General features: G+C 38.2%; 1 long non-coding RNA gene across 5 annotated transcripts in view; it reads right to left on the reverse strand.

The window, feature by feature from the left end:
- Positions 1-919: 919 nt before the first annotated feature.
- LOC130149428 (uncharacterized) overlaps positions 920-18,493 on the reverse strand; it is a 29,169-nt gene continuing 11,595 nt past the window's right edge. Inside the window, exons 3-5 of one of the 5 annotated variants that reach the window (XR_008821924.1) lie at positions 5,230-6,549; positions 2,751-2,859; positions 920-1,825 (exon numbers count right to left, since the gene is read on the reverse strand). This is a non-coding gene — a long non-coding RNA (uncharacterized LOC130149428). Of the gene's footprint in view, positions 1,826-1,874; positions 6,550-18,493 lie in introns of those variants that run through there. The other 4 variants (XR_008821921.1, XR_008821923.1, XR_008821922.1 and 1 more) reach the window with 4 other exon arrangements.

Genomic DNA, 18,493 nt, shown 5'->3' on the forward strand with positions numbered 1-18,493 from the left:
GAGAAATGGCCTCTCCCCACTGTGATACGGAATCCTCACCCAGTTTGTGGTGCTGCAGCTCCAGCAGAGAAAGAACGATCCACTGAACTTAAGGCTTGCCTGGAAGGCTGAGGCTGCAAGGATGACAAGAGACACATCATGGGGAAATGATAACAAAAAGATTTGATTTAAGCTGCTGCAGGCAGCATCTTACCGTTTTGCAGTAGGTACTTTCTGTGAATTCACAAATAATCCCCTAATGTAACAGTAACTTTTCGATTAAAGTTCTCTATTTCTTCTCTGTTAGTAAGGTTTAGGGATTTATTACCTCCAGCTGTTTCCATTACCCTTTCCAGTTACTTCTATATTTCAAAAAGAGGGACTAATTATTAAAAAAAAAAAAAAAGACTACCTCAACTATAAGCTTTTTCTTGCTTTTCAGCATTTCATAACATGAAACGTCTCGCACTGGAGAAGATGGGGTAGCTTATTTTTGCAAGTCCAAATTCCTTCCTAGGTTTATGTATCATCTGTTTCCTGGCATTATGAGAAGCAAGAAGTGTTTTGCATGGCACAGTGAATACAATGTTCTAATTTTTAAAAGAAACAATTGCACAAGAATAGACAGTGGAATCATCTTGAGGTGGTTTGGGTGCACGTTTCCCTTTTTGCACTCTTTGCTTTCCTTCATTTCATGCCTGAAATTCCGAGTTTGCCTCTCTGCCCTACTCCTTCCCTCCTCTAGCAGAGCCACCATCATATGCAAATAGTGGAATTTTCTTTAGCAGCAAATGTCAGTCTTAACTTCGAAAGAAATGGTTCAGCCATTCAAGATACCTGCCTGCTGCTTTTACTGCTGTTCAGGTCAAGCACACTAACTAGATTGATAATGTTACTGCATCCTTCCTTTGCAAAGATGTTTAAAGTGGGCCGAGCACGATGAAAGGTAGCAGCATCAGAGTGTAATGATACACAAACCATTCAAGTGTGAACCATTTCTTAAAAACAAACAAACCAGAACACAGCACCCAACATTTCAAGTTACAATTCAGTATTACAGTGTATTATGTGCAAAACTCACCTTTCACAAAATGAAATACAAACATGTGCCAGGGGTTTCAGATACATGGCAAACTGACGAAAACGCTATGATCTTTGTATGTACAATACACATGCTGCTCATAACATTTTTGTAATCATCTGCTTCACGTTACACTGCTCAAAGCAGGCCTGGGGAGAATCCCACGTCTCTCTAAAAAGACTAGCCCAAATTGACTTAAGTAGGGTCCTATCTTGGACAAATCTATAGAACACATACATTTAATACCATTTTATCTTTGCATATGTAGGATTGACTTTCACATCTCACCTACTAAGTAACTTAGAACGATGAAATGCTGTAACACATTCTTCAATTCAAGACAAGTTGATGTTGGTGACATACTATACAAACTAGTTAGTGTTCTCCTTTACCTTACTGATCTATTTAACCTTCTGCTAACACAAATAGTATCTGGGATAGACACTGCTAAATCCCTCTGCAAATCTAGACTACTGCTTACATAAAAGTTCCTTACCAACCTCCTCTACTTATTTTCTGCAAGGAGCCTGAACCAGCAGACATAACATGTTTTTATTGTAAATTAAGTTCTCTACATTCTTTCTCTGCCCCTTCTCTACAACCTTTTATTTCAATTTCCTCTTCCAACCCCCTAGTTCTGTCTGAAGCAATGCATATAAACAATAATCCAGATAACAGTACATCATGTTCAGATAAAGGCACTAAAATTGCCAGTGCCAATGTTACAATCTTCTTACAGGTAACAGAAGTTTCATGAGAACTCTCCTGTAACAGGGAAGGAAAAGAAACCACAGAGACTTCTAATACAACACACTGAAACCAGAAAGAGATTTATTCTTGTATATTAAATGTTAAAATCACATGCATAATTATAGAATACTTTATCATAAAAAAATGTATTTCAAAAAACCCTGACAGTTTACCTGCAACTGCTATAGAATTTCTAATTTTTTTTAATATATATATATAAAACTATGGCGATTCTCTGTAATTAAAAAAATTAGGAAAGGATGCAATCATCCAAGTAACAATGCGTTAACTGATGCCCTGCATCGGACAGTGTTGTCAAACTCATGCTGGTGAAACTCAGCTCATACCAGCCAGTTTACTGAAATACTTGTCTTAGCATACATATACTTGAATCAAAATGACATTCGGCTATAGGGTGAGTGCAAGAAAATACATTTTTGCATGCTACAGCAAGAGACCTGCAAAGGGCCACGGTATAATATGCTTCAAAAAATATGCTTTGTAACAGTGAAAAACTTAAAAATGAGGAACTGGCATGCAAATACACAGCTTTATTGATAATTTTGTATTCAATTTAATAGCAAATGCTTCTGCACAGTGATACTACATCAATGAGAGTCCGAATGTATAAATTTTCAGAATTATCTTACTAGGAGCGTATATGAATTTATTTCCTTCAGTTGCATGCAAAGTAAGCACAAGTGTAACTATGAGATGAAAACGTGTGAACAAGCATACTGCCACCCAAAAAAAACCATTTTATTGATTTGAATCAATAGAAAACCTTACGCATCACTATTAAATGGCATCAACAGCTGATTCAAAAAGATTTTAGAAATTATTTCCCAATTTGCACAGTTTACACAAGTCTTTAAAAAATGCTTCTGAATAAACTAAGAATATTTAAAGGAAGTATAGTTGTACAAGGAGTGTAACTTACATACTGAAAATCATGAGCAAAACTTCAAGGCATTTCTTCTGGTTGCCTGTCTTGAGTTGTATCTTCCATGGAAAGGTATTTTTAAGATTATATTTTTAAAGAGAAAATCCTAAAAAATAACCTACCAAAGAACATGATATCATAATGAACAAACAGATGCTCCCAAACAGTTGAGAAATTAAACTGTTCAAAAACTCCTAAAATAACACATAAGCGTTAAAATTCAGACCAACCATAATGAACATAAAGATCCTGTTAATTTCTGTATAGTAATCTCAGTATGTTCAGCAAGTTCTGTTTTCAAAATACACATTCCAACTTCCTCGTCTGCCTGACTACCACCAAAGAAAGACTATACAAAAGTACAAACACACTCCTTTGCTTCCAAAGTCACTTACATACAAGAATGAGGTGTGCTGACAAGGATGGCTAATCTACAATATACAACAATATTGATACAATTTACACAGCATTTTAAAACACAAAATTACATTAATGGCATCATCACATGTTCTCTCAGACTAACATTTAAGTTAATCTTAACACTAAGACTATAATTCACAATTTCCACTGAATACCTACCAATGTAAAAGAGCTTACCTGTACACAAAATAGCATCTGTAACACTGCGGTACACGAAGGAATATGTCCGCCACATCGATGTTTGTAACATAAGCAAAGAAATCTGTGTAAACCACAACTATTACTTTCCTGAGGCTTTACTAACATGTGGTTCTAAATCCCAAAAAGCATTAAGCATGCGTTCAACTTTGTGCAAACCTTCTAGTCTCATAAACAAGTCTAAAATTTTGCTGGGTTACAACTTTACCAAACAATACATTTTCATTTTTAAAAAAGGCGAACAAAATTAAAGGGTTGTGCCAGCAACACAATCAAACAGAATGTCAATAGCTGGAATTCTGGGTGGCTTTTTGGTTTTGGTTGGTTTGTTTGGGTTTTTTTTTTTGTGTAGGAAATACTGAGAAACTTCCCACTTCATGAGATGGAAGAAACATTTATGGGTACTAACTAGAACTTACTGCAACACACTAACAACTTAAACTCTTATTTTAATTAGGTTTTCTGCTGAATTTTTATGAGCTACCTTCACATTTAGAGTAAAGAATGACTGGCAAACTAACTTTAATGTCTACAGAATTTTTAATCAAGTTTTCAGCAACTGTTCCCTAGCCTACCAACATACTTCTAACATTAGAATCAAAAATACCATTGTCTAATTTTTCAGGGATATAACTTAGGATGCTGTCTCATATTTTCACAGTTTGAGAAGGGTAGAAAACCAGTGGGTTTTGTCTTTTTGTCTTATTTTTAGTGTTTTGTTCATTTGTATTTCACTAGTCAGTGTAAAGATCAAAAATGAGCTTAACTATGACTTCCCTCTTGCTGTGTTGCTTTTGGCATCGTGTCCAGGTTTAAGCCAGTTTTCAAGCATTTAATTAAAAGCTTTAGCCAAGGACCCAAATATGAAATCTTAAAATACTGTCTACTGAGTCAACCATCACAGAGATTCAGTTTATTGCACAAGTGCAAAGCTGTTGTATTAACTTCTGCATTTAGTAACAGTAATCTGAACGCTCTAACAAATTCTGTAATGTGCATTTGCTTTGGAGTTTCAGGATATGGAAGATTTTTGTGGCTGTGACTTTAACAGAGCCTCAACAACCCCAACGAGTAGTTTTACAGCAGCTGTCAATCTTTACCACAGAAAAAAAGTTTGAAAAAGTTTTATTCCATAATTAATATTATACAATTTAGGCTCTTGAACTTCAGGTTCAGGATAAAAATGCTTAAGAATCAACGCCAGCAGTACCGGTTCACTGTGGTCAATGCAGTACAAAACAGTTTCATTTAAAGAAGCAAACGTGAAACATTCACGTCAAGCTGTCAAGTGCAAATGTGCTTAATTTCAGTTGTTGATCTCTTTTTTAGACATGCTGCTAAAAATGTAGCAGATATATTCCCAGTAAGAAACAACAGTTACAGATTTACTAAACTAGTACATTAAGTGAACTGGTTTGCCAACTCTAATCAAACCTGCTTTTCTTCATGTAGCCTGACTGCGATCCTAAAACACACCTTACCTTCATCTTAAAGGTAGCTCTCCTATCTTTCAGTGTTTCCAGTTGCTAATACCAAGGTATCGTTACAATATCGAAATATAAGTTAAAATATTTTTTCTTAATTATACAGTTTTTTTCCTAAACAGTATTGCATAGTAACCAACGGCATTTCTCTTTTAGAGCAAGAACTGAACAGGAGTTTAAGTAAAACTAAATGGTTTTACAGAGTTAATGTACATATGTACAAAAATTCCTTGTCTTAAGTCCAGAAATCATGAACTGTAAAACTAGCTCTTTAATAAAACTACAGTAAAGAGTTAGGCTCCTTCTCTCAAAAGTCAAGTAGAGGTAAAAAGTAGCTGTACTGTGAAAACTTACATCAATTGGTATTCTCTCACCTGGACCACCAAGGTCTTCACTGTTCTTATTCTCATTTTCAATCTCTTTTAGAACTTCTCTCAAAGCTTCCTATTTGGGGTTACTTTCTAGGACAAATTCCCTCTTCAGTACTGAAACAAAGTAAGATTGAACATAGCAGCTCTTAAAGCCAAAATATCCTTCAGAACTTTAATGGTTAGATGTCAGTCGTGTGATGGTTGTTGGCAAATACAATATTCAACATCCTACATATGCAACTTGTTATGCTAATGGGTTGGAGATCACTCATATTTTAAAATGGGATTAAGTGCTTTAATGAAGAAAAAAGTTAAAATATTCACTCATTCTTCAGTTCTGGAAGTCCCGAATATATTTTTTTAATGAAAGCGACAGCAGCCTCCTACCTGTTCACGTAAAAAAGATCAAGCTAAATACCAATGTAATTCAACAACTCCAAAAAAGATCTTCCAACGATCAGCTGAGCAAACTTGAAGAACCCCTTACTTCTTCATGACTGTTTTATGTTACGATACGCTTTCTGAATTAAGATTATGTCTCAACCCAGCTAACAGATTGAGATCTTGAGCTGTGTAAGATCACGTAGGGAACCACAGCACAAGCAGTAATATGTAGAGTGTTTGAAATTGTGTGACAGTCTCCAACTTAAAATTAGGAATGATCAGTACCATTTTCCTTCTTTCCATCACTTTTTTCAGAGGCTTTGCCTTTCCGATTCAGTTTCTCATCTGCAATGCGATAAACTCTAGCTCAGGCATTTACAAACATGGAAGTACCGGAGTCAAGAAACAGCCAAACTAAAGGGGAAAAGAAAGCAGTAGTAGTTTGACATTTGCGAAGCGTATGTGTTTCAACCCCTTGTGGTAAAAAAACCGAATCTATCTGGAATACCTGTGCTACCCGTTTGCTATGCAATTACTAGCTTAATAGAGGACAGAAATGCGATGCAAATCTCACACTGTTAAGCAACAGCAGTTAAGTGGGAAGATGAAAGCATTACCTATCAATAATAAAAACCTACGTCCTTATGGCTGGTTATATAAAAACTAATTAGATACCTTCATATGTTTGGGAATGTTAATTAAAGACATCAGCATTTCACCGTTCCATGCATTAACTTGTATGGTTATTCAGTGTTTACCTGAATTCTCACCAAAAGATTTTTCACTTGCTTTCAGTGACTCTATAAGATTAAGGAAAGCAACACAATCATACCGAGTTAGATACAGTAGCAAAGTACATAGTATCTTCAAATCCTGGACCAAAGATTTTGTCTTAGCTCCAAGCTGATGCCACAGAGGATCTAGAAGGTGACGTATCATCTAGAAATAGAAATTGGAGAGTTCAGGATGTCAAATACATTGTATACTAACAGAGATAAGAATGGACATTTTTTATTTCCTTTACAGGGGATGTCACTTGTTTCCCAAAGTGATTAAACACTCAATTAAGGATGCGATAACGAGGTATTTCTTTTGATAACTAATAATTTTTTTTGCAAAGTTAACATAATATAGATGCCTTTATGTAAAATATTTCAGCAATTAGCAGATGTATATAATTTAATGCCTTCAGTTCATACTTTCCATATAATTATAAAATACCGGTAAACTAACCCCCCCCTTATTTTACTGGTATTGGCCTGCACCTTTAGTCTAGTATCCTTTACTTAGGTAAAGTAAAAAACATTACGATGTCATTTAATTCTCAAAATAAGATGAGTACCCACAGATATGCAACCTATAGAGCATAAGGAAAAACCCCTCCAAATATTTAAAGTACAGAAGGCCCGACATCAAGATCCAATCGCAGGTAACAACCATATTTCAATACAGTGTTTAGGATTTTACTCTACAGAGAGCATGTGTGCCAAACATGGCAGAACTGCCAAAAATAACACACAATTAATGACATACAGAGCGATTAAAAGATGCACATACATACATCTGTTGTATATTATGTATTGTATACAGTGCTCCTCCTAATAGAGACAATAAAAAATACAAACAGGAAATTCAAGAGGAAAAAAAGGGGGTGGGTGTGAATAACCGCGTACTTATCTCTAAAGTATTTTGAGCTGAAATTTCACAGATCATCATAATACACCAACCATGAATCAGGATGTTCTTACCATAGAGACTTTGCAAACAAAGAAAGAACAGTAATACCAATACACCAAACCCCCTACTGGCAACTGTATCATCACCATCACGGATTAACACAGTTTCTCTCCTTGTACCAGTAATAAACTTGTCATGGGATAATAATCAATTGCTGCTGGTTATTTATTTTACAAATAGTATTTCTGTTTGCATAGTAGACAGTTTGAAGATCTACACCCCTTTAGTTAGATACAGCAGAACAATCAAAATGGTTACCTTGTCAAAAGGTTTATCAATAGCATTTTCTAAAGATAGATCTACTTCAAGAGCTGGACCGTAACGTTTGAGTTCTCTCAGACACGCATTCAAAATGTCCAGGATCGAAGTCTAAATAGCAAGCATAGCAGGCATCATCGACACATGTATTTCCACCACTTCAGGTTTATGCTTCTCTAAAAATGAGTTCACCGCTATATGAAATCTAAGAGGAAAACAGCTTATTAAGATTTACATATATTGTCTGCTTGACCTACAACTATTCAGAAGTTTGTATAAACTACAATTACTTTAAACATAAAGAAGTTAATTGCAAAATCAGTTTCTACCGATGTGAAGACTGCAGTCTCAGGAACAGCCTCAGAAAACCATCTAGAAAGTTACCGCACTACATCCTACATCATTATTACACATAACATATTAAAGTAAAACAAAAAAAAAATCTTGTCAGGGAGAAAATGGAATGGGTTCATAAAACCTTTGGAATCACATGGTTCCACTAGCAGATTCTGTGATGTTCCTAGCTTCTGGTCGTAAGCAGCAGGTTAACACACTGCCCTTACAGCCAACCCAGCTGTACAGGTATAGAGATGCTACCTGACTTTTACTAACTGAACAGACTCAGAAAATGCCATGTCTGCTGACCCCAAACTCAACAGGTGTTTCCCTTACTGCATGCTGCACCCCCAGGTCTCTGCATGGTTTAGAAGCCAAGGAAGAAAATTTACGAGAGCTTCTATTCAACCTCTTGTATCCTAGTTATGTCCATTTCTACTTTGTGATACCAAAAGAAAGACTGTTAAGAGTTTACAATGCAGAGTAACAGTACATTAAGATAAAGCGAAACACATTCTGGACTAAAGGAACAAATGAGCAGACCTCCTTGGCCCAATGCAAGAGCATTGAATGGGTGATCAGCTAAAGTGCCCAATTCTGTTTGTGGCTCTGCTCCTAAAAGACTTCATGCATGTCACAATCTTGGCAATCTGGTTTCTATCAGTCATCAAGAAATATTCTTCATACACAACATAAATGGAAAAGTTGATTAAAAAAATATGACATGTAGAAAGAAACCCATGGAGTTTCATTACAGCTGGAAACAAATACCTCCATGAATGGCAGAATTGAGAGCATGTACTTCTGTTACTTCACAGCTTAAATAATCTGTTTAATAAGTAAAGTTTTTCTTAAGCTATTAAGAATGTCACTTTCCACTGTGATTTCTGTTGGCTAAAAGGACAGCTATACCATAAGGTTCAGCCCTTATAGATTTAGTTTGGGTCTGTTTTAAAAAATACAGAAGTTTAGGGTATTTAAGACCTCTTCTTCTGTCAAAAAAGGAATTGAATTTGTTTGGAAATACAAGAAGAAACACAGATTAGTAGCGTGACTGCATACACCTCATTGTTTTAGGAGCCCATTGTAACACCCTTAATTTTTTTTTTGTAAGTTTAACTCTCCAATGAAATAAAGAGGTGCCTTACCTTGGCGACAGATAAAGTTTCCTGACAAAAAGATTTCTCATCACTTTTTCCACATGGCAAAAGCCAGCGTTAAATGCAACCGCATTATCTGTAAAAGCTTTAATGAAACCTCGCTTGTTGTTCTGGTGATAAAGTCGTTAAGATAAATGCCTCCTGACAGGATTCAATGATTCTGTGCGCTTTGTATACCAAAATGAATGGCAGAATAAAAGGTTTTCAAGTTACAAAAAAGTAAAGAGGTCTAATTTTATATAGCTTTTTCCTCAAAACTGTCTTTTAACATTGTTTTCTTAAATAGAGTACAATAGGAATTTAGATATTCTAAAGCAACAGTAAACAAACTTTCCAGGGTTCAAACCAAGCCATTCCTCAGTTTCAGTGCCATGGAATCCCCAAACAACAGAACTGGGTTCACGATGCATCTTTAGCAAAAAAACCCCAAACCTCACCAACCCAAAACAAGCCTTGAGTGGCAGGATATATCTTAGAAAATTCTTTAGTCCTAAGGCAAAATTTGAACCTGAGCCTTTTAAAAGGAGTAAAAGTGAATGTAAGACATAACATGCTATTACAACAAAGCAAGTTCGATATGTTCAAGATTGTGACATTTGTATTATTTTGTTAAGAGAAGATCTAGAATAACAGAGCTGTCAAGTAAGTTTCATTCGTAACAGTTCACATATTTACATAATCAAAGAACTTTTGAAAACATTTTGCTTCCCCCCTCTTGTGAAATATATTTTCACACTTGAGGATAGAAACCACCGCCAACTGTATGAATACACCTCCAACTTTCTTCATGGCTATGGGTATATTAGGGAAAAAAAGATTTATCATGCACATTTTGGTACACAGAAGTGAAACAATAGTTTGACTACATCAAGCATTTGAGGTGCATACTTCTGGGATTTACACTCCACGCAGCCAAGACCTGTTAAAACAACGGCTTCCTGATACTTGTGTTAAATAGCGCATAATATTTCTTCACTCTCCCCCTAGTGAGGTGAGCCCCATGGGGCACTTTTAACCATTCACAACTTCCAGTGGAATAATAAATGCCTTTCTGACATGGAAGCAAAGGACATCAAACATCACAAGATTTACCTTGCACCTACACAAGCTGACAAACGTACAGTGCATTTAATTTCTACAAGTTATTTCAACTCGGCACCCAAGCATTGTTTTTAATATGCCTTTGCTTTGCAAATGCCAAGGCATCTATAAGAAAAAGACTTCCAAATAACTGCTAGCCATTCACGATCGAGTCATGGAATAATCCACTAAAAGCTACTTTTCTACCTAGATACTTTTTACATCTCTCCTGTGAAGCATTTTCTTAAAGACATAATAATGATCATACTCGTTTCTGAGCATCTTCCAGTTTGTCAAGATGTGACTCAAAGGACATTACAGGAGATACAGAGTTTGTAAAGAGATCAGCAAGGCTAGGTGTTTTTCATAATACTTCCCTACTGTCAGCCAACATATGTCAGCTTATGAAGTGCATCCACACTGCTGTGTAAGCCTCAGTAGAAACAATTTGCCACTCTTTACTACACCAACTTGCATCAGTTTTAGCATGCTATTAAGTACATAATTTCTATTTGGCCAGAACCACCAGGAATAATTCTTCTTTACTCTAGTGATAATTTCTTATCCTCATTTCACTGAATTTATAAGTTCATCAGATACTAACTCACAAGTGGTTGTACGCTGATTCTATACACAGCATTTATAATGCCTAGAGACAGTTTTGCTATGTTAACTCCTCAAGAAACACTATTACAATTTTTTGTGGATTTTGTCCTGCAATTTCACACACAGATGTTTCCAGCATGACCGGGTGTTACCCGACTTTTAAAATGAAGCCACAAGTCTATCAAAGTTGCTGTCACGCTGACCTCTAGTGGCAATGCAAAACCTAGAACAGCTCTGGATCACTATAGGACAGGACTTTTTAAAAATCTTTAGCGTCTTTCTTCTTTTCATCCTGACAAAGTCCAAAGGTGTGTTTTCTTTCTCTGCCCCGTCCTTCTTTGGTAGGGCAGAAAGCAGAAGGAGTCGTCGTCAAGGGTAAGAACAGAAACTAAAATAGTTGCCCAGAAAATGTGTTCCCTTTTTTAAACCTAGAAATTAAAAGAATTGACAAATCTAGTGTCCTTTGGGTCTAGCATAAAACAGTTCAAAATGTTTCACAGATTACAGCTTGTCATACACGGACAAAAAGGAAGGGGATACATCTTTTGAAGCAGAAACTTACATTCTTCTAAGTGTTCAATATTCAGTGACGTTTAGCCATTAAGATGTTAACATTTAGATAACAGTAAAATATTCTTACATCCCTGGCTCTTAGAGATCTATTTTACTAGCTCTCCAGGCTGCAACAAGGTTTCCAGCTTAGAAAAGAACATAAAAACAATGGTGGCTGGGACAGAAGGGGAATAGAACATGAGAGGAAAAAGCTAACCGTAACAAAACACAACATCTAAAATCAGTTTTAATCATAGGCCAATGTCCTATAGACCATCTGACGCTATTTCACCAAGTGCAATCAACTGTTCTTAGAAAGCCAGTCCGAATTTTATGTTTCCGATGTCAATGTCATCATTTAACTGCTGATTTGTTTTCTAGCCACTAACCGATATCAGAAAGCCACACAAATGCATGATCCAGTATCTAAACATAATGTGGATGTTTTCAAATTGTATGATTAAATAAGGCAAACAAGTTTGGAGCAAAGAAAACCATTTGAAAAAAAACTACATATTTGTTCCTTTTACCTCAGTCTTTGTGGGGAAAAAAAAAAGGAATAATTGTCAATACCAGTTAGTAGAACTCTTCACACAGAATTAAGCTTTATGTATTTTCAAACAGAACAGTCTTACCTTTATGTCATTAAACTCTTACCAGTAATAAGGTTTGCAGGAATTCTGTCCGTCAGGAAAACCTACCACAAGGATTCGACTTGTTGCAAAGATGATGACTCCTTGTGTGTAAAATTCATATTGAGTATTATTTGTAATTTCATTGGTAATACGCCGAGGAAGATGAACAACTTCACCTGATCTCAGCTGAGCAATAAAATACTCCTAAACCAAAACGAATAAAACCACAAGACATTACTGTGGCAACTGATAAAACGGATGCAAAAACCCCTTAATTAGACATACTCTGTTAGTTTCAATGAGCTGTCCAAAACAAATTTAAAAGCATGACAGTATAATGTACTACCCAAGAAAGGAGAAATACCATGATTTTTTTTTTTCTTCTTTGGTATACTTTGCTCAGTTTCCAACTTGTCCAGGTGATTCACAGATCTGTGTATTTTCAGTAGTAGCTAGACAATACCTAAGCAAATATGAGTAACTGGTACTCAAAGGACTTTACATTTTCTAGTGTTTTAATAACTCTTTTTCAGAGAACAGGCAAATTTAATACTTTGTGGGGTATTTATACAATATGAAAAGGTTGAGGACTCTAAACAGGGGGCCGGCGCACAGATGACGTGGCAGGAAGTCATCTGCGGCTGCTTGGTTTCCCCCCCCAATCCCCAGCGGGGGCGGGGCGGCAGGGTCCTGTAAATACCGGGGGCTGGATTGAGGACCCTGGGGGGCCGTATCCGGCCCGCAGTTTGAGGACCCCTGGTCTAGCGAGACATCACAGGTTTATGTGATGCATCGAGGTGTAACTCTGTTGTACCTAACTCCGACACAACTGAGACCTACGAGTTCCCAAGGCCAAAGTCACTGGAAGGATGGGGCAGACATTTATTCACTGTGGCTAAGGAGAACTCAGCAGGATGTCAGAGCTCCTAGAAGGATTTTGCAGTTATACTTATTTTACAAACTCATGAATGTATATAAACATCTGGTGTCTTACTCTTAAGACAAGCAGACCTGAAAAGACAGGTTAGCGAAGCAGGAGATGGCTAACATGAACAAACTTTTAGACAGTGTTTTAAAGTATTGCTAGCCCTAGAAAGAAAGCTGAGAGCTGTAAGATGGACAGGACAGTGAGAGCCACATATTCGATTTTTTACACACATCACATCAGGAAAAGGGGTTTTCCCCTCCTTTCAGCCATCATGTGTTGCCTTCTAATTGGGACCGCTGTGGCCTTCCACAGGGTCCAGTAAGTGAATGAGGACCCAGGCAGTGCTGGGTCTCCTCTAACTCCTCCCAGAGAGCACCTCGTAATTGATAACGGGCCATCCATGCCTCATCGCCGGTGGGAGATTACAGCAAAGCAGTAGTTAAGTCATGGTGCACCTCGATGCTATCACATTAATTTATCAGGACATTTAAGCTTTTGGAGATACTTCAAGGACAAAATGCTTAAAAGTTTTTATCATGGCCGGAGGAAAAGTGGGACGATGCAAAAAACAAGGGCTCCTTTTGTCACTTGTCACTAAGCTTGTAGCATGTAAGTTATACAGAGATATTATTAAATGGTGCATAGGCATAGCGTGTTAACCATAATGGAAAAAGTGTGTCAAGGTAACGCATTTGATTTGGTAATGCATCTGTAGCGAGAATGATGTCGCCGTCTGCTAGGAGAGGGAGGGAAGAGAGCAAGACATTCTGCCCCTCTACCCCTTGCCCTTAACACATTCTTTTCATCTATGAGACATATGTATTTTATTATTTTTTTTAACCGAGGAAGAAGGAGATTGAGTTCAAATCTCTATTCTGTGTGTCACTTTTTAAATCCCCAGGGAATCTGTCCTTTTTTGAGTAAAACTGTGAGTCTCGAGCCTATAGCAGGTCAGGGAAAGGCTGCCGAGCACTTCCCTCCCTTCAGGTTCTCCTGTACTTTTTGAATGTGGCACCGAAGGCCACCGCTGCTTAGGAACCCACATGTCTAATACAACAGCCCAACATTCTTGTTGAAGCTGAGTAAGCTTCGTTTTGGTTAGCTAACGACTATAAAGTTGTTCTCCTGAAGCAAGCAGCGGAGTCATAGTATACTACCATGTGTGGGTTAGCATCCCATAATCCAGGGGAAAAGCGTGTCTGAGCTTCAGCAAGCAGCAAACTAGTTGTCTCGCGTTTCCCCTGTTCCAGCCCTGTAGTCCCGCTACTTCCTGTTGTAGCACAAGGACCATTGATCTGTCCAGACTGACCAAATAGCGAGTCTCCCCTCCAAAAAGACCGTTACTATAGTCATAGAGCAAACACCCTAAATATCATTCTTATTGTTGTTCCCTCGCATGGGAAAATACTTAAAGAACTGTATAGATCTGTGCTAGAAAACCTAGGACATCTACTTACAGGTAGTACAGTAAAACTCTTAGCGATTCAAAACCATCCTTCCAAAACACAAACCGACAAAAAACTTGTGCTGTTTTTGACTCTGTTACCGTACTCTTTCAGCAGCACATTGCTGGAGATAGAATGGAAGAAGACAGTGTCCAAAAGAAATGCATACCCTGCATCACTAAATTTGCATCCGAATCCCGAACGTTAACTGTGTCCTCAGCAGGGTCAAAACAGTTCTGCAAATGCATGAAATTTATAACATTACATGTTTTGTTGTGATGACTTCATGAAAATAAAAGGCATATCCAGTGACTAATGTTCACTCTGACCGAATACTTATTTCCATTGAATATTAAACTTGTCAGGGGAAAGACAACTTTTTTCGTGAAAGCATCCCTTTAGGAAACATCGTGACCGCTCCTTAAATGGTTTGCATTTCATCGGTTCCCCTAAAGAATTCTCCAGTTAAGCTTGTTCTATTATGCACGTGTGAAAATTTTTTTTCTAGCCTGAACTTTTCTTTTAACCTAAACATAGATAGCTTAAATTGGTATCACCTAGGTTCTTTTATCTTTATGCCACTCTTTTCCAATCGCCACGATGTTTTGTTCATCTCTCAGATGGGCAAAGTGTGTGGTTGTAGAACGGTAGTACTTTTTTGTCTGTGGGGCATGAAAAAAAGGGTGTACCAGAACCCCGCCATTACAGATCTGAACATTAAAGCTTGATCTGTTCAGGCATTCCTGCTTGGCTGCATTTAATCCTGGCCACAGAAAGGCAATTCTGAAGTCCACGTGTAGGTGATATTCAGGTCAGTTGAGTAGTTTAGTAGCAGGCTACTTCTAGATCTAACCAAAAAAAAAAAAAAAAAAAAAAAAAAAAAGAGTTAACAGAATAGTGATTTGAAAAAAATAAAAAAGTGCGTGTGTGTGAAACACCAGAATACAGTAATATTACCCAGAAATCCTGGTTTTTTGCATCTCACCTACATTCTCATTGTTTCTTCACTCCTTTCATGTTTGCATAGGTGAAATGGATCAGCACTTCATCTGACAAGTTGTTTCTCTTCCCTTCCTCCTGAAGAGGAGGCAACTGCCTGAAACTCTTGGACTTTTTTGTTATGGCGATACCTCAATGGAGCAGATAAGAGATAAGGAGCATTAGATGCGGGAGCCGGAGCAGTATTAGAAGACCGAAGCCTATGAAGTCTTTAGCAGGAGAGCACAGGACAGACAAAAAGGCAAAGGACACAGACAAGGTATTGAATGGGACAAATATACAGGCCTAGAACAACAGAAGATCCCAGCTGGTTGTGCAGACTGATGCTCATTTACAGCCTTTGATTTAAAAGCTTGTTAAAATGTGAATGCTCATCTCAGGGAGCTCATCTGTGGGCATGAAACAGAACATTTTTCTTCCTGCAGATCCAGGTTTCAAAAATGTTACATATAGCAATATACACTAGAAACCATAATTTTCATCAGCAGTGACCAAACCATTGTTAATTGTTCTCCATTGTTCTGTTATTGCTTGTTAACGAAAATGTGTTTTGAATTCAGAAATGTGAAGTGCTGAAGCAGCTAAGTGGCAGAAGCAGGCCATGTCCCTAGCGTAGCCCTAATACAAGGCTGGTTTAAAACAAGTCCAGTTAATTGGTGGGAGAACAGAGAAGCAACAGATGATCAATTTGTGCACACAGGTGCTCTCAGATACGCAGGTGTTTTTTGAAAAATCAGTATATTTGAATATGAACTGCTCGTTCAAAGATTAAGCATGCTTGAAGGAGCATGTGAGTTAAAGCAGGCAGAAAGAAGATCGAGATCCGAGGAGGAGCTTGGAACTGAGGCAGAGACTGGAACTGAACAGATCAATCATCTAGGACAGAGTCAGGTGATGGATTCGCAGAACTGACAGGACCAAAGGAAATTCCTAAAAACGTCAGACATTGACTAATGGTTTGATAAGCATATATAAGCTGTGCTGTATCCCTTGGTTCTCTGCCACTCACTGGGGTGGTGGCCCAGCTCAGAGTCGTGACTAAAGCAAGCCCAGCAGTAACCACCACATCTGTGAGGATTTTTCCTTTACCAGTCAATACTGCTATAGTTGCCATTTTAGTAACTGACTGAACATCAAGTGTTACTACAGAAACTGATAATCGTAGAGTTTTATGAAGACGAGTGGACACTTCCAATCTAACTTGCTACACGTGTGGTGGAAATCAAACTAGCCATATACTTTTTCCAGACAGCAGAAGAAATTGGTGTTGCATGCAATGCAATTTGATCGCTTTCAAAATGCCCCTCCTGGATGAGACTGTTTGCTCCCTGCAAGTTTCTCTTCCTCTCTGTTGATGAGATATGGAGCAAGAGCAACCGGTTCAGACCGAGTAATCCCAGTGGAGGCTGGCAACACAAGTAAGGCAGGAGGCCTACATGTGGTAACAGAGAATTGGGTACAGAAAAGCAGGGTTTGACCACAGACATTACATTCATCACGCCACAGCCTCTGAATACAGAAAGGCTGCTAAGTGATGCAACAGTAAGAACGCTATCACTACACTTTTGTGACAACAGGAGAAGCTCTTGTACCTACCCACTGTTCAACTCTTGGCTTAGTTTAGCCTTTCAGCTTTTAAGAACAGAAAAGTTAAATCTGAGTTACAACAACTCAGCAAATTGACAGTATTACCATTACATTGCAACACTACCAGAATCGTTCCTGGTTTGTATTGAAGTATACCAGTCAGTCATAACATGTAAAAAAACGCAGAGGAGAGGTTTATGTAGCCAAGGACCACTTACTCCAACCTGTAACTGATAAATCAACTGAAATCTATTAATCGGGTATGCATTAACACACACAAAGCAAACGTAGCAAGATGCAAGTTTAGGCTTAAGGGTCAAGTCAGCGGAGCCTTCCCTGGAGAGAGGCTCTTTCCTCTAACCAGCTTGTCCCATTTGTGAGCCTCCTAGGATTTAAAGATGCAACCAAAGTCAAGTTTTGCCAGAGCAGCTGCTTGATTTCTAGTAGGAAAAGCCTGCTCACTCAGCAGCTTTGCTCCTGAAATGCATTAATGAGTCCTTGTCCCAATTTCAGAGGGACTAGGCAAAGACTTGCCTCACAAAAGTACAGAGTATAATATCTATATATACACACACACACAGGAGCTTGTCTGATCTGCCAGTGTAATAGATTTGTGTCCTATAAACTCTTCAAGAGTTCGTGGTGTTTAAAACGCTGTGAATTCAGCCATCCCTTGTTCCCACAAATCTCATAGCAGGCATACGGTGATGGAAAGGCTACGAGAGCATCCTTCCAAGAATGGCAGAATAGCATCTTACCATGTCTCTCAGCTTCTTGAGTCACACAATTGGCAGCTTTATCCAAGCGTTGTTTAAACAGCTTGTGCTCTATGTACTGCTGCTGCTCTCCTGTTACATCCGTGGCATCGATGCTCAAATCTGAAAGCAGTGATCAAGCAAAGCGGTTTATCAACACACAAGTGTGATGGCCTGTAGCAAGCTGAGGAAGTGAAAAGACAGAATCTTTCAGCCAGCAGGGTAAGAACGTGCCAAACTGGGAGAGCATGTACAGCTAGGGTCAAGTGACCGACAGGGAATAAAACGCATGATGCAGCACGCTAAATGGCCCTCCCAGGTACGGGTGTTGGAGGAAAATGCCAGATCAGTGCTACTGTAGGCTGAACACCTCAGCTTTGTCCCCTGTATAGCCCCAGACCAGGACTGCAAGTGCAGTCAGCAAATAGATGCTAGACAATGAAAGTTTAATATTAGTAAGACTGTACCTGACAGTTCAAAGAAGTTTCTAAGAACAGAAGACCCTGACCTCTAGGAGGCTGAGACGGTGGAGATTGTCTATTGTGATTACTCAGAACTGGGACGTGCAGAACCTGAAGCAATCATCCTTGAAAGAAAAAGTAAAATGGCGAAGTCATCAAGATACAGAACAACTTGTGAAACCGACTGTCAAGATAATGACTAATAAAAGACTTGTTTGAAACCAATAGACTAGGTAATGCTTTGTAGAGACTATAAATGTAGAGCTAAAAATCCTGTAACCTTGTCACTCTCTGCAGAGGTAACCCAACACTGCTGGACCGATTAAAACATGCAAACCTAGAGT

This window comes from Falco biarmicus, chromosome 5 (genome assembly GCF_023638135.1).
Source record: "Falco biarmicus isolate bFalBia1 chromosome 5, bFalBia1.pri, whole genome shotgun sequence".
In the NCBI taxonomy this organism is placed as follows: Eukaryota; Metazoa; Chordata; class Aves; order Falconiformes; family Falconidae; genus Falco; species Falco biarmicus.